The sequence below is a fragment of the Hypanus sabinus genome, chromosome 23, assembly GCF_030144855.1.
Source record: "Hypanus sabinus isolate sHypSab1 chromosome 23, sHypSab1.hap1, whole genome shotgun sequence".
Lineage (NCBI taxonomy): Eukaryota > Metazoa > Chordata > Chondrichthyes > Myliobatiformes > Dasyatidae > Hypanus > Hypanus sabinus.
Window position 1 is genome coordinate 30,079,482 of NC_082728.1, and position 25,428 is coordinate 30,104,909.

Here is a 25,428-nt window from a genome sequence, read left to right on the forward strand (position 1 = left end):
CAAGGGTAAAAAAGACTGACGGGAATTATAGACAGGACTCTGAATAGTAGGCAGGATATGGGGTACAAATGTCAACAAGATATAGAAAAGGTGTATAAAAAGGGCAATGTTATATAGTCATGGGGATTTCAATATGCAGGTATATTGGAAAAAGCAGGTTGGTGCTGGATCCCAAGAGAGGGAATTAGCAGAATGCTTACAAGATGGTTTTTTTGAAGAACAGCCTGTGTTTGAGCCCATTAGGGGAATGGCAGTTCTGGATTCAGAGTTGTGAAATGAACCAGATTTGGTTAGGGAGCTTAAGGTAAAGGAACCTTAAGGAGACAATGATCACAATATGATAGAATTCATCCTGAGTTATAAAATGGGGAAGATAAAATCAGATATATCAGTATTCCAGTTGAGGGAATTACAGAGGCATGAGAGAGGAGCTGGCCAAAGTTGATTGGAAAAGGATACTATCAAGGATGATGGCAGAACACCAATGCCTGGTGTTTCTGGTGGCAATTCAGAAGGCAGAGGATAAATACATCCCAAAGATAAAGTAGTATTCTAAAGAGAGGATAAAGCAACTGCAGCTGACGCAAGAAGTCAAAAACAGCATAAATAGAAAAGAGAGAACATATAGCAAAAATTAGTGGGGAATTAAAAGATTGTGAAGCTTTTAAAAACCAACAGAAGGAAGCTGAAGATGCTATAAGGAGAGAAAAAGTTCAAATATGAAGGTCAGCTAGCCAATAACATAAAAGAGGAAACTAGAAATTTTTTTTTCAGATATATAAGGAGTAAAAGAGGTGAAATTGGAAATTGGACTGCTGGGAAATGATGATAGAGAGGTAGTAATGGGGAAAAACAAAATAGTAGATGAACTGAATAAGTATTTTCTGTCAGTCTTCACCATGGAAGTAACTAGCAATATACCAGAAATCTGACAGTGTCAGGAAGCAGAGGTGAAGTTGCTATTAGTAAAGAAAATGTGCTTGGGAAGCTGAGAGATCTGAAGGTAGATAAGTCACCTGGACCAAATGGTCTATACCCCAGGAATCTGATAGAGGTAGTTGAACAGTTTGTGGAGGTATTAGAAATGATCTTTCAAGATTCACTAGATTATGGAATGATTCCAGAGGACTGAAAAATTGCAAATATCACACCACTCTTTAAGAAGGGAGGGAGGCAGAAGAAAGGATTTTACAGGTCAGTTAGCCTGACTTCAGAGGTTGGAAAGATGTTAGAGTCTATCATTAAGTACACCAAAATCTTATCCTTAAAGGCACATGATAAAATAGACCAAAGTCGGCATGGCTTCCTTAAAGGAAAATCTTGCCTGACAAATCTGTTGGAATTCCTTGAGGAAATAACAGGCAAGATAGTCAAAAGAGATTCTGTGGATGTTGTTTAGTGGTATTTTCAGGCCTTTGTCAAGGAATGACTCATAAAACTGCTTAACAAGTTACAAGTCCATGGTATTACAGGAAAGGTACTACCTTGGATAGAAGATTGGCTGACTCACAGGAGGCAAAAAGTGGGAATAAAAGGGTGTCTTTTCTGGTTGGCTGCCGGTGACTAGGGTGTTCCACAGGGGTCAGTGTTGCAATTGTTTCTTTTCATTTATACTGTATATCAGACAGTTGGGGGATGAATTTGATGGCTTGGTGGCCAAATTTATGGATGATACAAAGATAGATGAAGTAGCAGTTAGTGTTCGAGAAGCAGTGAGTCTGCAGAAGAATTCAGACATATTAGGAGAATGGGCAAAGAAGTGACAGATGAAATATAGTGTAGGGAAATGCATTGTCGTGCTCTTAGGTAGAAGAAATAAAGAAATAGACTGTTTTTTAAACTGGGAGAAAATTCAAAAATCAGATGTCATTGGAGATGGTCCAGAGGAGGTTTAGGAGAATGTTTCTGGGAATGAAAAGTTTAACATACAAGGAGCATTTGATAGTTCTGGCTCTGAGCTCACGGAAGTTTAGAAGAATTTGGGGGGGGGGGGTGAAGTTTCATTGAAACCTAACGAACATTGAATGGCCTAGATAGAGTGGATGTGAAGAGGATGTTTCCTAGAGTGGGAGAGTCTAGGACCAGAGGGCACAGCCTCAGAAAAGAGAGATATCCATTCAGAATAGAGATGAGGAAGAATTTCTTTAGCCAAAGGGTACTGTATCTGTGGACGTCATTGCTATATACAGCTGTGGAGGCAAATCATTGAGTATATTTAAAGTGGATGCTGACAGGTTCTTGAGTTGTCAGGGTGTCAAATGTTACAGGAATTGAGAAGGATAATAAATCATCCGTGACAGACTCAGTGGGCTGAATACTTAATTCTGCTCCTGTGTCTTGTGGGCTTACCTCCACACTGGTCCTGAAAGTGTTCCTATTATAGGACTTTGAAGCAACAATCCACGTGAGGTCCTCCATTGGTTGGGGCTGACCATGAATGTTGCACCCTAGCTATCTATGTGATATGCAAGCCAAGGCAGTATGACATGGAGAGCAAGTTGTTGCCCATTTAACAGGCTACCTTTCTCCACATCAATCCAAAGGAAGGGTAGAGACCAATATAATTTGGCACCTGCAGCGTCACAGGAGTTGCCAGTTAGTGTTGAACTCAACGTAAGAATGCTTTAAGGACTCCAGCTCGGGATTTTTCCTCAGGGTTTACTCCTGAATGCTTCCTTATAAGTGGGTATAGCCACAAGGCAGTGGAGGTTTGAGGTCAGAATTTTCCTTCTCCTAGATGAGCTGCTGACTATGGCTGACGAGCCCCATCTGCCAAAGTGACAGGTTTTAAGGTGCTAGTAACTTGCTTTTGTCCCTTCTCCTGTCAGCAGAAACAGTTCTGCCGGACTTGGTAGCAAAGCCCCCCGTGAAGGGCAGGAGGTAGACTTTTGTTGTCAAAGGCTATTGAAAACGCATGCCATTAGGAGCATTTAATGAGTAGTGGGAGCCTATCCCCATTACCACTCCCAGCTACGATAACCTTAAGGAACAACAATCCAGAGCATAAATACAATTAAGCTTGAGGAAAAATAAAAATAATTTACATATAGAGGCCTAGTTTTCTGTGGAAGTGCCATCAATTCTCTGTGTAGCTGTCAACAGTTTTCCTCTAAAATGCCAGCAAGATTGGGATATTTTACAAATCTTCATCCTGAGCTTGTTGCTCTGTCACTGTGCTCCAAGGCTGGACTCCTCAAGAGGACCAGCTTTAAAAGACAAGATTGTGGTGATTACACGCCACTTCCTGTACAGGATCTACTTGAATAACCTGGCACAGGGAGTTCTTTTACATTGGTATCAATTGAAAAGACCAACTACTTGGACCAGGTCAGTGCTAGTGACTTCGGATTTTTTAGAGTTAATTAGTGATTTAACTGCTTTTAAATTTATTAAGCACTTTTTAAATATTTTTATATATTTTAATAGCTTTTGAAAGTTTCAGATTCTAAGAAACATTAAAAATTAATACCAAATTAATACTGATTGTTCACCTGTGGGATTTGCTACAAGTGATTTTTACATTTAGAGAGGCATTTGGTGGCTCTTTCTTAAAATTATTTTGTAATTTAGCTGTATGATTTTCCTTTATTTTTAAGAATCTATATTTCGCATAGATTTGCTGCTAATTCCCAAATTTGCTGATGCTATGGAGAGAGAATGAATCTGAAGCATTTCACAGTGACAGGAGATGACAAATTGTCCTAAATACTACTATTTGGTTGCACACCAACAAGCATGTGACATAATGGATGTGTGTGGGCTCATGAATGACCTTTGTTTCTCCTTCATTGTCTTTTGAAGAAGCGCCTTCATGTGATGAGGTGACTGAGCCTGCGAATTCAGTAGTGAACATCTTCGGTGTCTTGAAGAATGTTAAGGATGAGGTTTTTATACAGGCAGTATTGCAAATGAGCTCTGATATTTCTCAGAATGCACAAAACGGCACCTGAGTTTGTTAGGATCTATCTGCAAACCTGCCGCCATTTCTTAGTGATACTTATAAAAATTGACTTCATCAGACGCAATAGTAATATTGAATTGAAACCACATAATTAATGTTAGTTTGAATGAGCAACTTGATAAGGTGGATATGAAAAGTGATAGAAATAAATCTATCTGGCAGAAAGTAACCAGAATACTGAGACAACCTAGGTGAAAGGTTGTTACATAAGTAATATCGGAGGGATTTTGTTGCTCATTATGTTACTAAATGCTCACCAATGCCATCATAATGTATACAATGAACTATTGTTCAATGATCGCAAAGTCCTTAATCACCGCTTTAGTAAGATAAAATAAACTCTTCAGTCTTAACTACTGAATAATGTTTTGAAAACAGCTTTCAAAAATGTTACTAAAATCAACTTTGTGGGGCACTGTAAAATTTAATAAGTCAAAGCCAAATGATTTATTAATCATTAATTTTGTTGAGCTTATCATTGACATTTTAAGAGGGACTAATCCCCTGTAAAGGGAAAACATATATTAAAATTTGACAGAAATTACTTTTTAATCTAAGGCTTCTAGTTGATGTTAGATTTTTAGAAAATTAGTTATTTGATATTTTCTTAAATATGTCTTCATATGCAAACAGTTTTTTTCATGGAACAGCAGGAAAACAAATTACCTGAAATGTTTACTGTCCATTTTTCTGTAGACGCTGCCTAACCTGCTGAGTATTCTCAGCTTTTATTTTAACTTCTTCGGATTCATAAGATATAGGAGCAGAATTAGGCCATTTGGCCCATGGAGTCTGCTCCACCATTCCATCATGGCTGATTTATGATCCCTCTCAACCCCATTCTTCCAATAACCATTGATGCACTGACTAACCAAGAACCTGTCAACCTCAGTACACCGAATGACTTGGCCTCCACATTTACAACACTTTCTTTTTGAACTCTTTCACCTTCTCTATGTTCCCAGCTTCAGACTTGGCCATTGATTCTCAAGATATTCAGATGTTTAGATATTACCACAATCATGATTATTTTAGCACGAATTGAACAGACTCCAGCAATGAATACTGCTCTTGTAAACCCTTTAGTTTTTGCAGATCTAAATTCGTCCATGTAAAAACCATATTCCAATCATTGATCTGAAAGAAAATTGTAATTTTCCCTTCAGTTTGCAAATTAAAATGAATTGTGATATTGCATTAGGAATAAGGTTATTTTTTACTTTCAAACATGTGAGATATATTTTATGTAGTGATTTTTATGCATGCAGCAGCTCACATTCCTTTGGAATGTACATTTTCATTTTATTTGTTGGTAATAAAACATGTTGCATAAAAAACAATGCCATCTTCCTGTGCTATCCCCATATTGCTTGTGTCCTAAGTATCCAGAAATCTACCTTTCTTTTCATTAAACTCACCAATTGGACTTTTTCAGTCCTCCCAGGCAGAGATTTTCAATGATTCTCTATCCTTTACGTGAAGAAGTTTCTGCTGTTCTCATTCCTAAACAGTCTACCCTTATTCTGAGACTGTGACCCCTGATTCTGGACTCAACCATGGGAAGCCTGTTCCCTGCATTCTGTCTTTCAAGTATGGTAAGAATTTTGCAAGCTTCACTGAGATCTCCTCCCATTCTTCTGAACTCGAGAGTACAGACTTAATATTTCCTGCTGCCGCGAAGTTATGGTTTTTCTATTAACCGTCCTGCTAACTACTAACAGCCTTACTATTGAGCCAAGGTGTTGGGTAGTGAATTGTGTTTCATGTAACTAAAACTTAAAGCCTGTTTATTTGGTTAGGAAATGTTCTAAATGCTACAACTATTTTGAAGTATGTTTTAGAGTTTGCAAAGAACGAAAATAACTTACAAAGTAATAACAAGAGCTTCCTCATGGAAGACAAAACGCAAAATCAAATTCTGCGAAGTGTGAAGGGAATACTCTGTCAAATATTAAGCATGATAGAGAACCAGAAGTGTTTAATTACTGAAGAAAGGTCACTCAGATATTTCCTTATACTGATCTAATATTCCACTAGCAGTTTTGCACTGTTACTTTTATGGTGCTATAATGTAGTTGTTTGTCTGGGAGAGTTGATGACCCATATTGTATCTGTCGACAAAGTGAGTAATGTATTCCTATGCTTCTCCTTCACGAGGGTGGCACAATTTACCAGAGCTCATCTTTGGAACTCCTGCAAAGTTGATGGATGTAAAGAAAGAATGTGTGATAACTCTGCCATCGAAAAGCATAATTCATCGTGATTGTCTAAACTCTCAGATCTGGAATGCTAATTTGTATGAAGCACAAAAGATAGACAACAGTTACAACAGAAAGAAAGCTAAGAAAATTTAATGAGAGCCTCTGAAGATAATTAGAAAATATTGGCTTAAGAGTTTCAATGCACCATAATTAATGTGCTAAATGACAATTTCAATGCCTATGACCAAACTTTTTTGTTGTGGATGGACCAATAAAGGGCATTCTGTATTTTCTTTCTAACAATATATTGTCCAGGGTTGAGGCCAGGTCCATGTGGAGGGACAGGAGAGTCATGGGTCTAGACCGGGGGTCGGCAACCTGCGGCTCCCGAGCCATTTGTGGCTCTTTCACCTCTGTGCTGCGGCTCCCTGTGGCTTTGGGAAATAATTGGTCAGTATTTAATTAAAATGTATTTTATGTTAGTTTGTTAGCTTTTGAAATGTAATTCTAAATTTGAAGATTATGGTGATCTTGTACAATGTAAGTGTGGCGACACATTTTCTGACACATCCGAAACGGCTCTCAATTAGCCAGCATTCCGGCTAAGGGAGATTGCCTACGGGGGTTTGTGAGTACGTGTCTTTTGCAGCATCTGCGTCCATGGGGGCTGGGTTGAGGGAGGCTTAGAAGCAAGGCTGTTTAGTTCGAATAAAGTTATTCGACTGCAGTTTACTGACTGCCTGAACACACCGCTGCAACGTGTTTTTATCGCTATTAATATACGTCACCACTGCCAATACCTGACACCCGCCAGTGCGCGATTTCTTTAATTTTTCGATCCAAGGTAAGCCAACTATGGAGAATTCTAAAAAAAGAAAAGTGACGGAAGAAAACAGAACGTTTAATGATACGTGGACAGATTCATTTGCTTTCACTGTTGACGAGACTGGTTTACCGGTATGCTTAATATGCAATGAGAAACTAGCAAACAACAAAAAGTCAAATGTCGCAAGGCATTTCCAGAGTAAACACGCAGCCTTTGCTCAAAAATATCCGGATGGAGATGAGAGAAAAAAAGCCGTTTCGGAACTGATGCGGAAGGTTGATCTGAGCAAAAATCATTTCCAGAAATGGATGAAGTCAGGAAAATCAACGACATACGCCAGTTATATTGCCGCTCAGGAAATAGTCAGGCACGGGAAGCAGTTTACAGATGGTGAATATATAAAAGAATCTTTCATTAAGATTTCAGAACATCTATTCACGGACTTTAAAAACAAGAGTGAAATTGTGCAGAAAATCAGGGATATGCCCCTCTCTGCAAAGACTGTCAAAGACAGAACCATAAAAATGGCAGAAGACATCACAAGACAGCAAATTAAAGACATCAATTCAGCTGTGGTCTACTCGATTGCCTGTGACGAGTCTAAAGACAAAGGCGATATTGAACAAATAGCGTTGTTCTGCCGGTATGTAAACTCTGCCGGGCCACAGGAAGAACTGATTGAGTTGATACCTCTAAAAGACCAAACACGGGGGGAGGACATCTGTGAGGCTGTCTTGAATTGTTTAAGAGCCAAAGGAATAAAGACCACCCATCTGGTGTCAGTAGCTACTGATGGGGCTCCGAATATGACGGGAACGCACAAGGGATTTGTGGCTTTACTGCAGAAGTCGCTGGACAGAAAGCTGCTGACTTTTCACTGCATCTTGCACCAAGAGGCACTGTGCGCTCAAACATTTCCTCCGGAATGCACAGAAGTAATGGATGTTGTCATTCAGATTGTCAATAAAATAATGGCAAAAAGTTTAAATCACCGTCAATTCCGTTTGTTACTGGACGAGATGGAAAGCGCATATTCTGATCTCCTGCTGCACAACAAAGTCCGGTGGCTGTCCAAAGGGGAGGTGCTGAAACGCTTTGTCGCGTGTCTGGAAGAAGTGAAAACTTTCCTGGGCAGCAAAGGGCTCAACTTTCCTGAGCTGGAACAGCCAGAGTGGCTGGAAAAGCTACACTTCATGGTAGACATGACAGCGCACCTGAACACGCTGAACACAGCTCTTCAGGGGAAAGGACGCACAGCCCTGCACATGTTGGAGGATGTCTTGGCATTCGAGCGCAAGTTGACAGTGCTTGCCAGAGATTTACAGAAAGGCACTTTGTCTCACTTCCCCAATTTGAGAGAGTTCAAACAAGGTCACGACATGATAATTTCGGAGTATTTACATTCTGCAATCATCGCAATGCAAACATCGTTTGGGAAACGCTTCTGTGAGTTCAGAGAGGAAAAAAACACATTATCCTTCCCGGTCACTCCCTTAAGCATCGATCCTTCCCTACTGAATACGACTGCATTGGCAGGTGTGAGTCAACCTGATCTTGAGATGGAACTGGCCGACATAGCCGACAAAGACATATGGGTGTCCAAGTTTAGACGCTTGACAGCAGACCTTGAAGATGTTGCCCGTCAGAAGGCCGTTCTTGCTCAGAATCACAAATGGAGTGATATTGAAAACCTTCCAAATCCGGACCAACTTGTGTTTGAAACATGGAATGCTGTGCCCGACATTTATGTAAACATGAAAAAGTATGCGCTTGGAGTCCTGTCGATCTTTGGATCCACATATGTATGTGAGCAGGTGTTCTCCAACATGAACTTTATTAAAAACAAACATCGCGCATGCTTCACAGATGACAGCTTGCGATCCTGTGTAAAGATGAAGGTGACGTCATACAGCCCTGATGTGCAGACGCTGTGCGCTGAGGTCCAGGAGCAGAAATCCCATTAACCAAGTATGATAAATATTTTAATTGCCTATTATTTTATGTATATTCATATTTTTTCATTGTTCAGTGAAATAGTCCTTTTATTTTTCAGGCTGACAGCTGGCTGATGATATTTTTGGTTTGCTGCTGGCGGAAAATTTAAGTTCGGCGTTTTTCATAAATACAAGAAGGACTCAAATAGACATTGAGTATTTTACTTAAAAGTAACTTTCAACCCAACGTCTTTTTTTCGGAGTTCAAAATGTTTTTGTTGCATGCAGAAATGTAATTTCGTTTTCTCTGCAGGAGTTCATCAATTTCATAAATGCAACACATTATAGTTTGTTTATACATAGCATAAAGGCAAAAAAAACGTTGTATGCAGTGTTATTTCATTTTAAATGTCAAACGGGTTTTGCGGCTCCCAGTGTTTTCTTTTCTGTGGGAAACGGGTCCAAGTGGCTCTTTCAGTGGTAAAGGTTGCTGACCCCTGGTCTAGACCAAGGAGTATGATCTAGGTTGGTTTGACAAACAAGATTAAGGTTGGAGGAGGGGATCAATAAGAAGGATGGGAGCTGTGGAAGAGTGGAAAGAGGAGGTCAGGTTAATGATTAAGACTGTAAAGGGTTGGGAAGAGTGGGGACAGCTGGGCCAACCAAGTATCAGAATCGTGTTTAACATCATGCATATGTTATAAAATGATATTTTGCAGCAGCAGTACATTGCAATATATAATTTAAAAAGCTATAAGTTAGTTCTGTGTGTGTGTGTGTGTGTATTTTATATTTAAATAAGTAGTGTAAGAAGAGAGTAAACAAGTAGTGAGGCAGTGTATATAGGTTCATTGTCCACTCAGGAATCCTAATGGTGGTGGAGAAGAAGCTATTCCTAAAATGTTGAGTGTGTCTCTTCTGGCTCCTGTACCTCCTTGATGGTAGCAAGGAGAAGAGGGCATGTCCTGAGTGATAGGAGTCCCTGGTGATGGATGCCACCTTTTTGAGACTTTCCTTTTTGAAGGAGTCCTTGATGCTGGGGAGTCTGGTGCCCAGAATGGAGCTGGCGGAGTTTACAGCTTTGTGCAGCTTTTGCCAATCCTGTGCAGAGGCCCATCCTTATTATGCAACCAGACAGTTATGCAACCAGTTAGAAAGCAGTCTGTAAAAATTTGAGAGTGTCTTTGGGAACATACCGAGTCTCCTCAAACTCTTAATGAAATATAGCCACTGCCATGCCTTCTTTGTAATTGGATCAATATGTTGGGAGCAGAATAGATCTTCAAAGATGTTGAAACCCAGGAACTTGAAACTGCTCACCCTTTCCACTGCTGATCCCTTCAAGAGGACTGGTGTTTGTTCCCTCGACTTCCCATTCCTGAGGTCCACAACCAATTCTTTGGTCTTAATGACACTGATTGCAAGGTTGTTGTTGCTAAAACACTCAATCAGTTGATATATCTCACTCTTGTGCACCCCCCGTCACCATCTGAAATTCTGCCAACAATAGTGCTGTCAGCAAATTTATAGATGGCATTTGAACAGTGCCTAGCCATGCAAATGTTGGTGTAAAGAGAAGAAAGCAGTGGCTAAGCATGCATCCTTGAGGTGCGCCAATGTTGGTTGTTAGTGAAGAGGAGATGTTATTTCCATCTGTGGTTGCCTGATGAGTAAGTTAAGGATCCTGTTGAAGAGGGAGACACAGAGACCTTGTGGATTCGTACTGAGGGTATGCTGGTGTTAAACGCTGCTTATCACCAATAAGCAGCAACCTGATAGAGGTATTCGTATTGTTCAGGTGATCCAAGGCTGTGTGGAAAGCCAATGAGATTGCATCATCTGTAGACCTATTGTGACAATTGGCAAATTGCTGCGGGTTCAAATCCTTGCTTCGGCAGGAGTTGATTCTAGCCATGATCACCTCAGGAATGAAACATAGAAAATAGGTGCAGGAGTAGGCCATTCAGCCCTTTGAGCCTGCACTGCCATTCAGTATGATCATGGCTGATCATCCAACTCAGAACCCTGTACCTGCTTTCTCTCTGTACCCCCTGAACCCTTTAGCCACAAGGGCCATATCTAACTTCCTCTTAAATATAGCCAATGAACCGGCCTCAACTGTTTCCTGTGGCAGAGAATTCCACAGATTCACCACTCTCTGTGTGAAGAAGTTTTTCCTCATCTTGGTCCTAAAAGACTTCCCCTTTATCATTAAACTGTGACCGCCCTCGTTCTGGACTTCCCCAACATCGGAAACAATCTTCCTGCATCTAGCCTGTCCAATCCCTTTAGAATTTTATACGTTTCAATAAGATCCCCCCTCAATCTTCTAAATTCCAGTGAGTATAAGCCTAGTTGATCCAGTCTTTCTTCATATGAAAGTCCTGCCATCCCAGGAATCAATCTGGTGAACCTTCTCTGTACTCCCTCTATGGCAAGAATGTCTTTCCTCAGATTAGGGGACCAAAACTACACACAATATTCTAGGTGCGGTCTCACCAAGGCCTTGTACAACTGCAGTAGAACCTCCCTGCTCCTGTACTCAAATCCTTTTGCTATGAATACCAACATACCATTTACCTTTTTCACTGCCTGCTGTACCTGCATGCCCACCTTCAATGACTGGTGTACAATGACACCCAGGTCTCGTTGCATCTCCCTTTTTTCTAATCGGCCACCGTTCAGATAATAATCTGTTTTCCTGTTCTTGCAACCAAAGTGGATAACCTCACATTTATCCACATTAAATTGCATCTGCCATGAATTTGCCCACTCACCTAACCTAGCCAAGTCACCCTGCATCCTCTTAGCATCCTCCTCACAGCTAATACCGCCGCCCAGCTTCGTGTCATCTGCAAACGTAGAGATTCTGCATTTAATTCCCTCATCTAAATCATTAATATATATTGTAAACAACTGGGGTCCCAGCACTGAGCCTTGCGGTACCCCACTAGTCACTGCCTGCCATTCTGAAAAGGTCCCGTTTACTCCCACTCTTTGCTTCCTGTCTGCCAACCAATTCTCTATCCACATCAATACCATATCCCCAATATCGTGTGCTTTAAGTTTGCACACTAATCTCCTGTGTGGGACCTTGTCAAAAGCCGTTTGAAAATCTAAATATACCACACCCACTGGCTCTCCCCTATCCACTCTACTAGTTACATCTTCAAAAAATTCTGTAAGATTCATCAGACATGATTTTCCTTTCACAAATCCATGCTGACTTTGTCCGATGATTTCACCTCTTTCCAAATGTGCTGTTCACATCTTTGATAACCGACTCTAGCATTTTCCCCACCACCGAAGTCAGACTAACCGGTCTATAATTCCCCTGTTTCTCTCTCCCTCCTTTTTTTAATAAGTGGGGTTACATTAGCTACCCTCCAATCCTCAGGAACTAATCCAGAATCTAAGGAGTTTTGAAAAATTATCACTAATGCATACATTATTTCTTGGGCTACTTCCTTAAGCACTCTGGGATGCAGACCATCTGGCCCTGGGGATTTATCTGCCTTTAATCCCTTCAATTTACCTAACACCACTTTCCTACTAACATGTATTTCCCTCAGTTTCTCCATCTCACTAAACCCTCAGTCCCTTACTATTTCCGGAAGATATAAATGTCCTCCTTAGTGAAGACAGAACCAAAATAGTTATTCAATTGGTCTGCCATGTCTTTGTTCCCTATGATCAATTCACCTGTTTCTGACTGTAAAGGACCTACATTTGTCTTGACCAATCTTTTTCTTTCCACGTATCTATAAAAAGCTTTTACAGTCAGTTTTTATGTTCCCTGCCAGCTTTCTCTCATAATCTTTTTTCCCTTTCCTAATTGAGCCCTTTGTCCTCCTCTGCTGGTCTCTGAATTTCTCCCAGTCCTCAGGTGTTCCGCTTTTTTTTGCTGATTTATATGTTTCTTCTTTGGACTTGATACTATCCCTAATTTCCCTTGTCAGCCACGGGTGCACTACCTTCCCTGGTTTATTCTTTTGCCAAACTGGGACGAACAATTGTTGTAGTTCATCCATGCGATCTTTAAATGCTTGCCATTGCATTTCCACCGTCAACCCTTGAAGTATCATTTTCCAGTCTGTCTTAGCTAATTCACGTCTCATACCTTCAAAGTTACCCTTCTTTAAGTTCAGAACCTTTGTTTCTGAATTAACTATGTCACTTTCCATCTTAATGAAGAATTCCACCATAGTATGGTCACTCTTACCCAAGGGGCCTCGCACGACAAGATTGCTAACTAACCCTTCCTCATTGCTCAATACCCAATCTGGAATGGCCTGCTCTCTAGTTGGTTCCTTGACATGTTGGTTCAGAAAACCATCCCGCATACATTCCAAGAAATCCTCTTCCTCAGCTCCTTTACCAATTTGGTTCACCCAATCTATATGTAGATTGAAGTCACCCATTATAACTACTGTTCCTTTATTGCATACATTTCTAATTTCCTGTTTAATGCCATCCCCAACCTCACTACAACTGTTAGGTGGCCTGTACACAACTCCCACCAGTGTTTTCTGCTCCTTAGTGTTATGCAGCTTTACCCATATCGATTCCACATCCTCCAGGCTAATGTCCTTCCTTTCTATTGTGTTAATCTCCTCTCTAACTAGCAATGCTACCCCACCTCCTTTTCTTTCCTGTCTATCCCTCCTGAATATTGAATATCCCTGGATGTTGAGTTCCCATCCTTGGTCACCCTGGAGCCATGTCTCTGTGATCCCAACTATATCATATTCATTAATAACTATCTGCACATTCAATTCATCCACCTTGTTACGAATGCTCCTCGCATTGACACACAAAACCTTCAGGCTTGTTTTTACAACACTCTTAGCCCTTATACAATTATGTTTTTGCTTTTTGCCCTGGATTTGCCTGCCTGCCACTTTTACTTTTCACCTTACTACTTTTTGCTTCTGCCCTCATTTTACACCCCTCTGTCTCTCTGCACTTGTTCCCATCCCCCTGCCACATTAGCTTAAAGCCTCCTGAACAGCAGTAGCAAACGCTCCCCCTAGGACGTTGGTTCCAGTCCAGCACAGGTGCAGACCGTCCTGTTTATACCGGTCCCACCTCCTCCAGACCTGGTTCCAATGCCCCAGAAATTTGAATCCCTCCCCCTTGCACCATTTTTCAAGCCACGTATTCAACTGAAATATCCTCCTATTTCTACTCTGACTAGCACGTGGCACTGGTAGTAATCCAGAGATTTTTACCTTTGTTGTCCTACTTTTTAGTTTATCTCCTAACTCCCTAAATTCACCTTGTAGGACCTCATCCTGTTTTTTACCTATATCGTTGGTACCTATGTGCACCACGACCACTGGCTGTTCACCCTCCCATTCCAGAATGACCTGCAGCTGCTCAGAGACATCCTTGACCCTTGCACCAGGGAGGCAACATACCATCCTGGAGTCTCATTTGTGGCCGCAGAAACGCCTATCTATTCCCCTTAAATCGAATCCCCTGTCACTATAGCTCTCCCACTCCTTTTCCTTCTTATGATAAAGGGTTATCATACAAGGAATGTTTGATAGCTCTGGAACTGAACTCGCTGGAATTCAGAAGGATAACGGGGATCTCTGAAATCTTTCAATGTTGAAAGGCCTAGACAGAGTAGATGTGGAAAAGTTGTTTCCCATGGTGGGAGAATCTTGGACAAGAGGGCACAGCCACAGGATAGGGGCGGCACCCTTTCAAAACAGAGATATGGAGAAATTTCCTTGGCCAAAGGATGGTGAACTTGTGTAATTTGTTGTGGAGGCCAAGTCATTGGGTGTATTTAAGGCAGAGATTGATAGTTTATTCATTGGACATGGCATCAAAGGTTACGGGGAGAAGGTTGGCGACTGGAGTTCAGGAGGAGATAGAAAAAAGGAACAGTCATAATTGAATGGCAGAGAAGACTTGATGGGACCAGATGGCCTAATTCTGTTCCTATGTCTTATGATCTTATCAAAGCACTTCATTACAATAGATGTGAGTGCCACTGGACAATAGTCATTGAGGCAGCTTCTTCGGCACTGGTCACCCTTTTGAATCAGGTGTGAACTGCAGCAATGTGAGAATGAAGATGTCCTTGAATACCCCTGGCAATTGGTTGGCACAGGTTTTCAGTCCCCTACCAGGTGCACCATCAGGGCACTAAGGATTAGTGATTAGTGTTGAAGGTAGAAAAGTGACCCGTGTGGGTTTGGAAGTTCAGGGGTGGCAACCAGGTATTGTGGGCCAAGACTAATCAGAGAGTGGGGCTGGGGATAGGACATTTACCATGGAGGATCTCAATTCTCAGATGATTGAACGATACAACCTGGACCTCGAGGTGGGGATGGTTCTGAGGTTTGGGTGGAAAGATGGAAGTGGTGTATCGAGGTCCAGGGCTTTGCCAGGAAAATAATGCAAAGATGCATCACTCTAAGAAATGCCTGTTTGAAATCCAGCAATGGGAGACAAACCAGAATTCCCATTCCCATTCTGATATGTCTATCCATGGCCTCCTCTACCGTCAAGATGAAGCCACACTCAGGTTGAAAGAACGACAGCTTATTATACCATATTGGTAGCCTCCAATCTGATGGCATGAACATTGACTTCTCTAACTTCCGTTAATGCCCCTCCTCCCCTTCTTACCCCATCCCTGATTTATTTATTCCCCCCTTTTTCTCTCTCTGCCCATCTCTCTGCCTGTTCTCCAACTCCCTCTGATGCTCCCCTGCCCCTTTCTTTCTCCCTAGGCCTCCCGTTCCATGATCCTTTCCCTTCTCTTGCTCTGTATCCCTTTTGCCAATCACCTTTCCAGGTCTTAGCTTCACCCGACCCTCTCCGGTCTTCTCCTATCATTTTGCATTCCCCCTCCCCCTCCTACTTTCAAATCCCTTACCATCTTTTCTTTCAATTAGTCCTGACAAAGGGCCTCGGCCCGTAATGTCAACAGTGCTTCTTCCTATAGATGCTGCCTGGCCTGCTGCATTCCACCAGCATTTTGTGTGTGTGACTAGAATTTGTTTTTTTTTTCAAGAGTTAATCCAATTTTTAGTTGCTTCATGCTGAAGCAAATAACTTTATGACTTAATTTCAAGGCCATCATTTCTAAAATTGTCATTTCCTGCCTATTTAGTAAGCAAGTTCTGTCGTGCACTGAGAATCATAAGTGCATAATTTCATTTTTAGTAGAATTACCATTTTTGCCCTGTCCTAATTATTAATTTAAAAGATTTAATGATTCCATTACTCTGACTAATTTTATTTTACCAACAGAAATCACTGAAGCAGCAGCTAGCTTAATGAGTGTAGATGAGCTATTTAGTAAGGCTTGATATTTTAATAAACTAATCCATAGAAACACCATTTGATTTCTGTGCCCTGTAGCAAAATGCTTCCTTACATCCATTTTCAGAACACACATTTCTGTTGGTGCTTTAAGTAAATAGAGGAGATTATTCCATATTCAGAAAGGAGCCTCTGGTGTATGAAGTACAAGGAGTCAGAGCCTTTCAGGGAGCAGGTGCTGAAGAGAGAATATAGAGAGTTAGGAGAAAGCTGATATACAACTAGATACAGCGTGCAATAAGACTTTCAGGAAAGATGGGCAGATGATAGGGCAAAATTGCAGTCAGTGGAATGAGTTTAAGTGTAACAGGGAGCCAAAATCAAAAAGGGGGGTGAATACAGGACTGAAACTATTATATTTGAATGCATGCAGTATGCAGAATAATGTATCTTGTCACGCAATTAGAAATTGGTAAGTAGGATGTTGTGAGTATCCGTGAGTCATGGATGGAAGAAGATCATACATAGTTGGGAGCTTAGCATGCAAGGACACATATTGTATCAGGTAGGCAGAGTGAATGGGGTGGTTCTGTTGGTAAAAAATGAAATCAAATCCTGAGAAAGAGGTGACATAGGACTGGAAGATGTAAACTCCTTGTGGGTAGAGTTAAGAAACTGCAAGGGTGAAAAGACCCTGGTGGGAGTTATATACAGACGTACAGACAGTAGCCAGAATGTGAGCTATAAATTATGACGAGAGATAGAAAAGACATGTAAAGAGGGCAATGTTGCAATAATCACGAGGGATTTCAATATGCAGGAAAATCAGGTTGGTGCTGGATCCCAAGAGAGGTGATTTGTCGAAGACCTACGCGATAGTTTTTTAGAGCAGCTTGTGGTTGAGCCCATTAGAGGAGCACCACTTGTGGATTGGGTATTGTGCACTGACACAGATTTGATTAGGGAGCTTAAGGGAAAGGAACCCTTAGGAATCAGTGATCATAATATGATAGAATTCATCTGGAAGTTTGAAAAGGAGAAGCTAAAGAAGGGGACACTATCAGGGATGATGGCAGAATGGCAGTAACTGGTGTTTCGGGGGGGGGGGGGAATTTGGAAGGCAACTAGAAAGGTACATTGCAAAGATGAGGGAGTATTCTTAAGGGAGGATGAGGCCACCGTGGCTGACAAGGGAAGTCAAAGACAGCAAAAGACCCAAAGAGATGGGATATAATATTACAAAAAATAGTGAGAAGGTTGAGGATTGGGAAGCTTTTAAAAACCAACAGAAGGTAACTAAAAATGCCATAAAAATGAAATATGGTAAGCTAGCCAATAATATAAAAGAGCATACAAAAAGTTTTTCAGATATATAGAGTCAAAGAGAGATGAGAGTAGATATTGAACCGCTTGAAAATGACCCCGGAGAGGTAGTACAGTCTTCACTGTTGAAGACACTAGCAGAATGCCGGAATTCAAGAGTGTCAAGGGGCAAAAGAGAGTGTTCTTGCTATTACTAAGGCGAAAGTGCTTAGGAAGCTGAAAAGTGTGAAAGTTGGTAAGTCACGTGGAGCAAATGGACTTCACCCCAGGGTTCTGAAATAGGTAACTGAAGAGATTGTGGAGGCATTAGCAATGATCATTCAAGAATCACTAGATTCTGGAATGGTTCTGGATGACTGGAAAATTGCAAACGTCAATCCACTCTTTAAGAAGGGAGGGAGGCAGAAGAAAGGAAATTATAGGCCAGTTAGCCTGACTTCACTGGTTGGAAAAATGTTGGAATCTATTATTAAGGAGGTACAAGATAATATAGGCCAAAGTCAGCACGGTTTCCTTAAAGGAAAATCTTACCTGACTAATCTGTTGGAATTCTTTGAGAAATAATAGGCAGGGTGGTCAAAGAGTCATTGGATGGTGTTTATTGGCCTTTGAGAAGGTGCCACACTTGATGTTGCTTAACAAGATAAGAACCCATGATATTACTGGAAAGATACAAGCATGGATAGAAGATTGGCTGACTGGCAGGAGGCAAAGAGTGGGAATAAAGGTGCCTTTTTCTGGTTGCCTGCCAGTGATTAGTAGTGTGCCACAGGAGTCAGTGTTGGGACTGCTGCTTTTCATGATAAATGTCAGTGATTTGCATGAAGGAATTGGTGCCCTTGTGGCCATATTTGCAGATGATACTTGAAATGGGTGGAGGGGCAAGTAGTGTTGAGGAAACAGGGTGTCTGTTTAAAGACTTAGATTGGAAGAGTTGTGCAGGGAAGTGCATGGTCATGCACTTTGGTAGAAGGAATAAAGGCATGGACCATTTTCAAAATGGGGAGAAAATTCATAAATTGAGGTGCAAAGGGACCATGGAGTCCTTGTGCAGTATTCCTTAAAGACTAACTTGCAGGTAGAGTCGGTGGTAAGGAAAGCAAGTGCATGTTGGCATTCATTTTGAGAGAACTAGATTACAAAAGCAAGGACATAATGCTGAGGCTTTATAAGACATTGGTCAGACCGTATTTGGAATATTGTGAGCAGTTTTGGGCCCCTTATCTCAGAAAAGATCAGAATCATAATCAGGTTTAATATCACTAGCATATGTCATGAAATTTGTTGTTATGCAGCAGCAGTACATTGCAATACATAATAAAAGTTGTAGATTATAGTAAGAAGTTTATGGTCTCCTTGCCATAGAGAAGTACAGCTCAGAAACAGGCCCTTCAGCCCATCTAGTCCATGCCAAAACAATTCAAATTGCCTGCTTCCATCAGCTTGCACCAGGACCATAGTCCTCCAGACCCCTATCATCTATGTACTTATCCAAACTGCTCTTAAACATTGAAATTGAGCTCACATGCACCACTTGTACTGGCAGCTTATTACACACTCTTGCGACCCTCTGCATGCAGAAGTTTCCCCTCATGTTCTGATTAAACTTTTCACCTTTCATTCTTAATCCATGACCTCTGGTTGTAGTCCCACCCAACCTCAGCTGAAAATGCCAGCTTGCATTAACTCTATCTATACCCTCATAATTTTTTATACAGTTGGCCCTCCTTATCCGCAGGTTCTGCATGCGTGGATTCAATTTACCGCGGATCGGGAAAACCCAGAAGTTGAGCATTGTTCGCCTCACGTCTTGTTCGTTCACTACTTGTGTTGTCAGCAAGAGGAACGAGTTTAAGGCTAGTAAGGAATAGCTGACTAGCTATTTAAAGTGCTACAGCCTCAAGAACTTAAAGATCACAACATTTATATGGCATTTACATTGTATTAGGTATTATAAGTAATCTAGAGATGATTTAAAGTATACGGGAGGATGTGCGTTGGTTGTATGCAAATACTATGCTATTTCATATAAGGGACTTGAGCATCTGCATTTTTTGGTATCCGCGGGGGGTCCCCGAACCAATCCCCCACAGATAAGGAGGGCCGACTGTACCTTTATTAAATCTCCTCTCAATCTTTTACATTATAAAGAATACAGGCCTAACCTATAAAATCTTATAACTCATGTCCTCAAGATCCAGCAACATACTTGTAAACTTTCTCTGTGCTCTTTCATCTTTGTTTCCATCTTTCCTGTAGGTAGGTGGCCAAAACCACATGGAATACTGTGCTCTAAATTAGACCTCAATTACATCTTATGCAAGTTCAACATAACATCCCATCTTCTGTTCTCGATACATTGATTTAGGAAGGCCAATATGCCAAAGCTTTATGACTCTCTTTACCTGTGTTGCCACTTTCAACAATTTATGGACCTATATTCCCAGATCCCTTTGTTCTATGGCACTCCTCAGTGTCTTAGTGTTCACTGTATAAGACCTACCCTGGTTAGTCCTGCCAAAGTGCAAAATCTTGCACTTGTCTGTATTAAGTTCCATCTGCCATTTCTCAGCCCATTTTTTCAGCTAATGCTCATCCCTCTGAATTGTTGAATATATGCCTTCAGGCTTCTAAACCTCCTCCTTGATGGTAGCAATGAGAATAGGATATATCTTGGGTAATGGGAGTCCTTAATGATGGATGCCACCTTTATTGGGATTGCTCCTTGAAGATGTGTTGGATGCAGGGGTGGATAGTGCCTATGATGGAGCTGCCTGAGGTTATAAGATGTGCTGGCATTGGAGAAAGTCTGAAGGAGGTTGATCCCAGGATTTAAAGGGTTAACATAAGCTTTTGATGGTTCTGGCCCTGTAGTCACTGAAGTCTAGAAAAATGTGGAGGGTGGATGTGGAAAGGTTGTTTGCTATAGTTGGGGAGTCTAGGATCAGAGGGCACAGCCTCAGAATTAGGGATGTGATTTTGAATGGAGATGAGGAAAATTTCTTTAGCCAGAGGGTGGTAAATCTGTGGCATTCATTGCCACAGATGGCTGTGGAGGCCAAGTAATTTGAAGTGAAGATTGATATATTTTTGATTAATCAGGGCATCAAAGGTTATGGGGAGAAGGCAGAAGAAGGGATTGAGAGGGATAATAAATCAGCCATGATGGAATGGTGGAGTGTACTTGATGGGCTGAATGGGTTAAGTCTGCTCCTATGGCTTATGGTCTTTTAATTTGTGCATATTTTGCAGAAAATAATCAAAATCGATAATTTTTTTGACTTCTAAATGGCAGGAAAGGAACTGAGTAGACCTTAATAATAAAAAAAAACATGTGGCCTGCACAATTCATTTGGCTGGGAGAAGCGATTGCACCAATGTGGGAAGAAAGACATATTTAACCTGGAATATTTACCTGGACTATTCCTCTTCCCACCCTGTCTCTTGCAAAAATGCCATCACCTTCTCACAATTCCTCCGTCTCTGCTGCATCTGCTCTCAGGATGAGGCTTTTCAGTCCAGGACAAAGGAGATGTCTTCCTTTTTTAAACAAAGCGGCTTCCCTTCCTCCACCATCAACTCTGCATCAAATGCATCTCTCCCATTTCATGCACATCTGCTCTCACCCCACTAGCCTCCGGGTCCAACATATAATTGTCAGTAACTTCCGCCACCTCCAACGTGATCCCACTACCAGGCACATCTTTCCCATCCCCCCTTCTGCTTTCCACAGGGATCACTCCCTAAGCGACTCCCTTGTCCATTCGTTCCCCCCATCCCTTCCCATTGATCTCCGTCCCAGCACTTAGCCTTGTAAGCAGAACAAGTGCTACACCTGCCCTTACACTTCCTCCTTCACCACCGTTCAGGGCCCCAGACAGTCTTTCCAGGTGAGACGACACTTCACCTGTGAGTTGGCTGGTGCAGGATACTGCATCTGGTGCTCCCAGTGTGGCCTTTTATATATTGGTGAGACCTGACACAGACTGGGAGACCATTTCACTGAAAACCTACGCTCTGTCCGCCAGAGAAAGCAGGATCTCCCAGTAGCTACCCATCTTAATTCCACGTCCCATTCCTATTCTGATATGTCTATCTATGGCCTCCTCTACTGTCAAGATGAAACCACACTCAGGTTGGAGGAATAACACTTTATATTTGGTCTGGGTAGCCTCCAACCTGATTGCACAAACATTGATTTCTCTAAATTCTGTTAATACCCTTCTTACCCCATCCCTTATTTATCCCCCCCCTCCTTTTTTTCTCTCTGCCCCTCTTACAATCACTCTTTGCCTGTTTTCCATCTCCCTCTGGTGCTCCTCTCCCCCTTTCTTTCTCCCTAGGCCTCCCGTTCCATGATCCTTTCCCTTCTCCAGCTCTGTATTCCGCTTTGCCAATCACCTTTCCAGCTCTTAGCTTCACCCCTCTCCCTCCGGTCTTCTCCTATCATTTCGGATTTCCCACTCCCCCTCCTACTTTCAAATCTCTTACCATGTCTTCTTTCAGTTAGTCCTGACGAAGGGTCTCGGCCCGAAACATCGACTGTGCGTCTTCCTATAGAGGCTGCGTTTTTGTGTTAACAACTCAACTAACTGAGGACAACCTGCAAGTGCTACCACACATTTTTGTGCCAACATAGCATGCCCACAAAATCGGGCAGAACAACACAGAACACAATAAAACAGAAAACAGCAAGCAAGCTGCTTTTCTCCCTTCCACCCACTCACGCACAGAGACCTCCAACTTCAGGACATGCTTCCGTTCGCCAGCCTCTGGTATCCAGGCTTCAGCCATCGGGTTTCGACTTCCAGACTTCCAACCAACCTCCAGGCTTTGATCTGCAATATCGGCTCCCAGGCTAGTCAATGATGAGACCTCGAACTCTAGGCTCAAACTCTGGGCTCTCGACTGACAGACCCTCATGACTCCCGGACATCCAGTCCTAGGACCCACTGATACCCATGGATGTCCTTCATCACCCATCTATGTTGCTGGTTTTCAAGCACAAAGCAGAAGCCTGGACTCTGGGTGTTCTTTGTCCCCTGTCCACATTGCTAGACTTCAGATGTGACCTCTGGATGTCATTTGTCACCTGTCCACATCGCTGGATTTCAAACACGGAGCTGAGTCCAACCATTTAACTCTTCCACATCCCTATCTCTAAACCCTAACCTGTCCCCAAAACTATCCCAAAGAACTTAAGAAACAACTAAGTCTGACCCAAAATCTCGATGAAGACCTCAGCTTTGTGCTGTCTTTACCAGAACTCAACACAAAATTGTGTTGCTTTGCCAAATTTGTTGCTGAATGGAGTCTGTAAACTTGCAAAATATTAGGGTTATAAGTAGTCAGAAATCCACACCAATTTCATGCAACAGGATTAACGTGCTTCTGAAAGCAGCAATTACAGTATTATAGAAGATTAAATGCCCATCACACTGATGATTACTAACCAGATTTGAGTAGACAAAAGCATTGCTGGCAGAGTCCAAAAGCGAAAGTCTAGGGCTTATATATCTCAGGAGGACAAATCATGCTACTTTACTAATCTGATTATTGCAAATATTTTCAGTTACATTCCAGCTAGGCTGATTTTTCTAATGGAAGATATTTCTCAGCAAGTTTTTCAACTCCAAAAATCTTAAATCTCCTGGTTTTTTTTTTCAGGTGTAAACACAAGCTGGTTGTGCTATAATTCAATATGCTACGAATGACAGTTCACACACCAATGATATTAAGAGATCTTCCTTGGCTCCAGTTTCAGCTCCAGATTTGGTCAGTAGAAATGTTCAGACCTGTCTAAGATGAGCTATCAAAAGTAAAGCTTCAGGTTTGCAGTCTACTAAAGGAATGCTCCATTAAAATAAGCAAATCATAGATTAAAAACTCAGAATATTGCTCTGAAGAATATTTAGTTTAATAAGATTAGGTAGCATAACTTTAAACTTAATTCTGAAAGTTCTTGATGCTCAGAGTAATAAGTGTTTGGAGCAATCTGTCATTTCAGATTATGTGGTAACAAAAATATTGACATTCAGGATTCTGTATGGTATTTTAAAGAGCCAGAGGGATATGGTTGGTACACTGAATGAGCTTTAACCATACCTAAGTGCAGTTTTCACATTATAAGGAGAGTATTGTGGCCTCAGTTTTATTAACAAGAGTATGATTGTGTTGAATATTGAGTTGTAATCAATAAACAGCAGCCTTGTCCAGGTGATGCAAGGCTAAGTGAGATTGCATCCACTGTATACCTATTGTGGTGGTAGAGAAATTGCAGTGGGTCCAGTTCCTTGCTCAGACAGGAGTTAATTCTAACCATGACTAACTCTCAAAGCATTTCATCACAGTAGATGTAAGTATTGTTGAGGCAGCTCACCCTGCTCTGATTAATGTCCTTTTGAAGCAGAAGGCAGCCTCCAACTGGAGCATTGAGAGACTGAAGATGTCCTGGAACACATCAGGGTTCACACTCTTGAAAGATGTTCTGAAGTCTGCCTCTGAGACAGCTGTCACAGGGCCACCAAATGCTGCAGGAATTCGCACAAGTATAGTTTTATTCTTCCTTTGAAACCATGCATGAAAGGTGTTCAGCTCATCAGGGAGTGAAGCATCACAGTCATTTATGATGCTAAATTTGATGTTGGATCGTGGAGTAGGCTCAAGAGTTGGTTAGCTAACTCCAGCTTTATTTCTTAATTCAGTTCCTATAAAATTCACATTAGATTAGTCGTCATTAACATATGCAAGTTTGCAGATGTGATGATAGTGTGACCCTGGGCAGTTTTGCTGTAATGGTGAGGACAATTCCATTGCTGCTGGCTACAAAATGTGAACCAATGCAACGGGACAGACAGTGAACCCATGAACACTGCCTCACTACTTTTGCTCTCTTGTTGCACTACATAAATAATATATATATCTTTATTGTAATTTATAGTATATTTTATGCATTGCACTGTACTGTTGCCACAAAACATCAAAGTCCATGACATATGTCAGTGATAATAAACTAATACTGATTCTGAAAGTGGCATCACAGTTAGATAGGGAGACAGAGAACTTTAGGCACACTGGCCTTCATAACTCAAAATATTAAATGCACGAGTTGGGATGTTATTGTGAAGTTGCAGAAGACGTTGGTGACACCAAATTTAGAGTATTGTGTGCAGTTCTGGTTACCTACCTATAAGAAAGACATTAATAGCATTGAAAAAGCATGGAGAAACTTTACAAGTTATAAGGAACATTTGTGTAGATTAGAACCTTATTCTCTGGAGCATAGGAGAATGAGAAGAGATTTGACAGAGGTGTACAAAATTATGAGGAGAGTTGATGGGGTTAATGAAAGCAGGCTTTTCCCAGGGAACTACAAGTCATAAGTTAAAGGTGAAATGTTTAAGGGGAAGCTCTTCACTTGAGTGTGGAATGAGCTGTCAGCGGAAATAATGGATGTGGGTACAGTTGCAATATTTAAGAGAATACAAAAGTACGTGGATGGGAGTGGTATGGAGGGCTATGGTCCAAGTAAGTGTCAATTGGACTAGGCAAAATGACAGGTCGGCATGGACAAAATTGGCCTGTTTCTGTGCTGCAGTACTGTATGACTTGCAGTGGAGAACCATTTAATGACACATGTGATTAACTATACTTGACTCTACATTCTTCAACCCTGAAAAAGATTGTCAATAAAGTTGCTGGAATTGCAATTTGAAGCTGGCAGAATAAGGGAAGCAGGGCAACTGTGACCAAGTAAATTGGCACCAAGTACCTTAACCATGGCGATTTATAGATTGTGAAATAAACACAGGGAGGACAGAGAACAGGGTGAACCAAATACAAAGGAGAAAAGAAATTAATGTTTAAAATTTAAACTTTTACGATCTTTCCCAAGATATG

At 41.4% G+C, this 25,428-nt stretch overlaps 1 protein-coding gene and 1 long non-coding RNA gene across 4 annotated transcripts in view; one reads left to right on the top strand and one right to left on the bottom strand.

Annotated features, from left to right (window-relative positions):
• LOC132380091 (uncharacterized) overlaps positions 1-8,026 on the bottom strand; it is a 42,427-nt gene extending 34,401 nt beyond the window's left edge. For both annotated transcript variants that reach the window (XR_009507638.1, XR_009507637.1), the window contains exon 1: positions 5,380-8,026. This is a non-coding gene — a long non-coding RNA (uncharacterized LOC132380091). The remainder of the gene's footprint in view (positions 1-5,379) is intronic.
• stx8 (syntaxin 8) overlaps positions 1-25,428 on the top strand; it is a 192,335-nt gene that overhangs the window by 139,103 nt on the left and 27,804 nt on the right. The window lies entirely within an intron of this gene.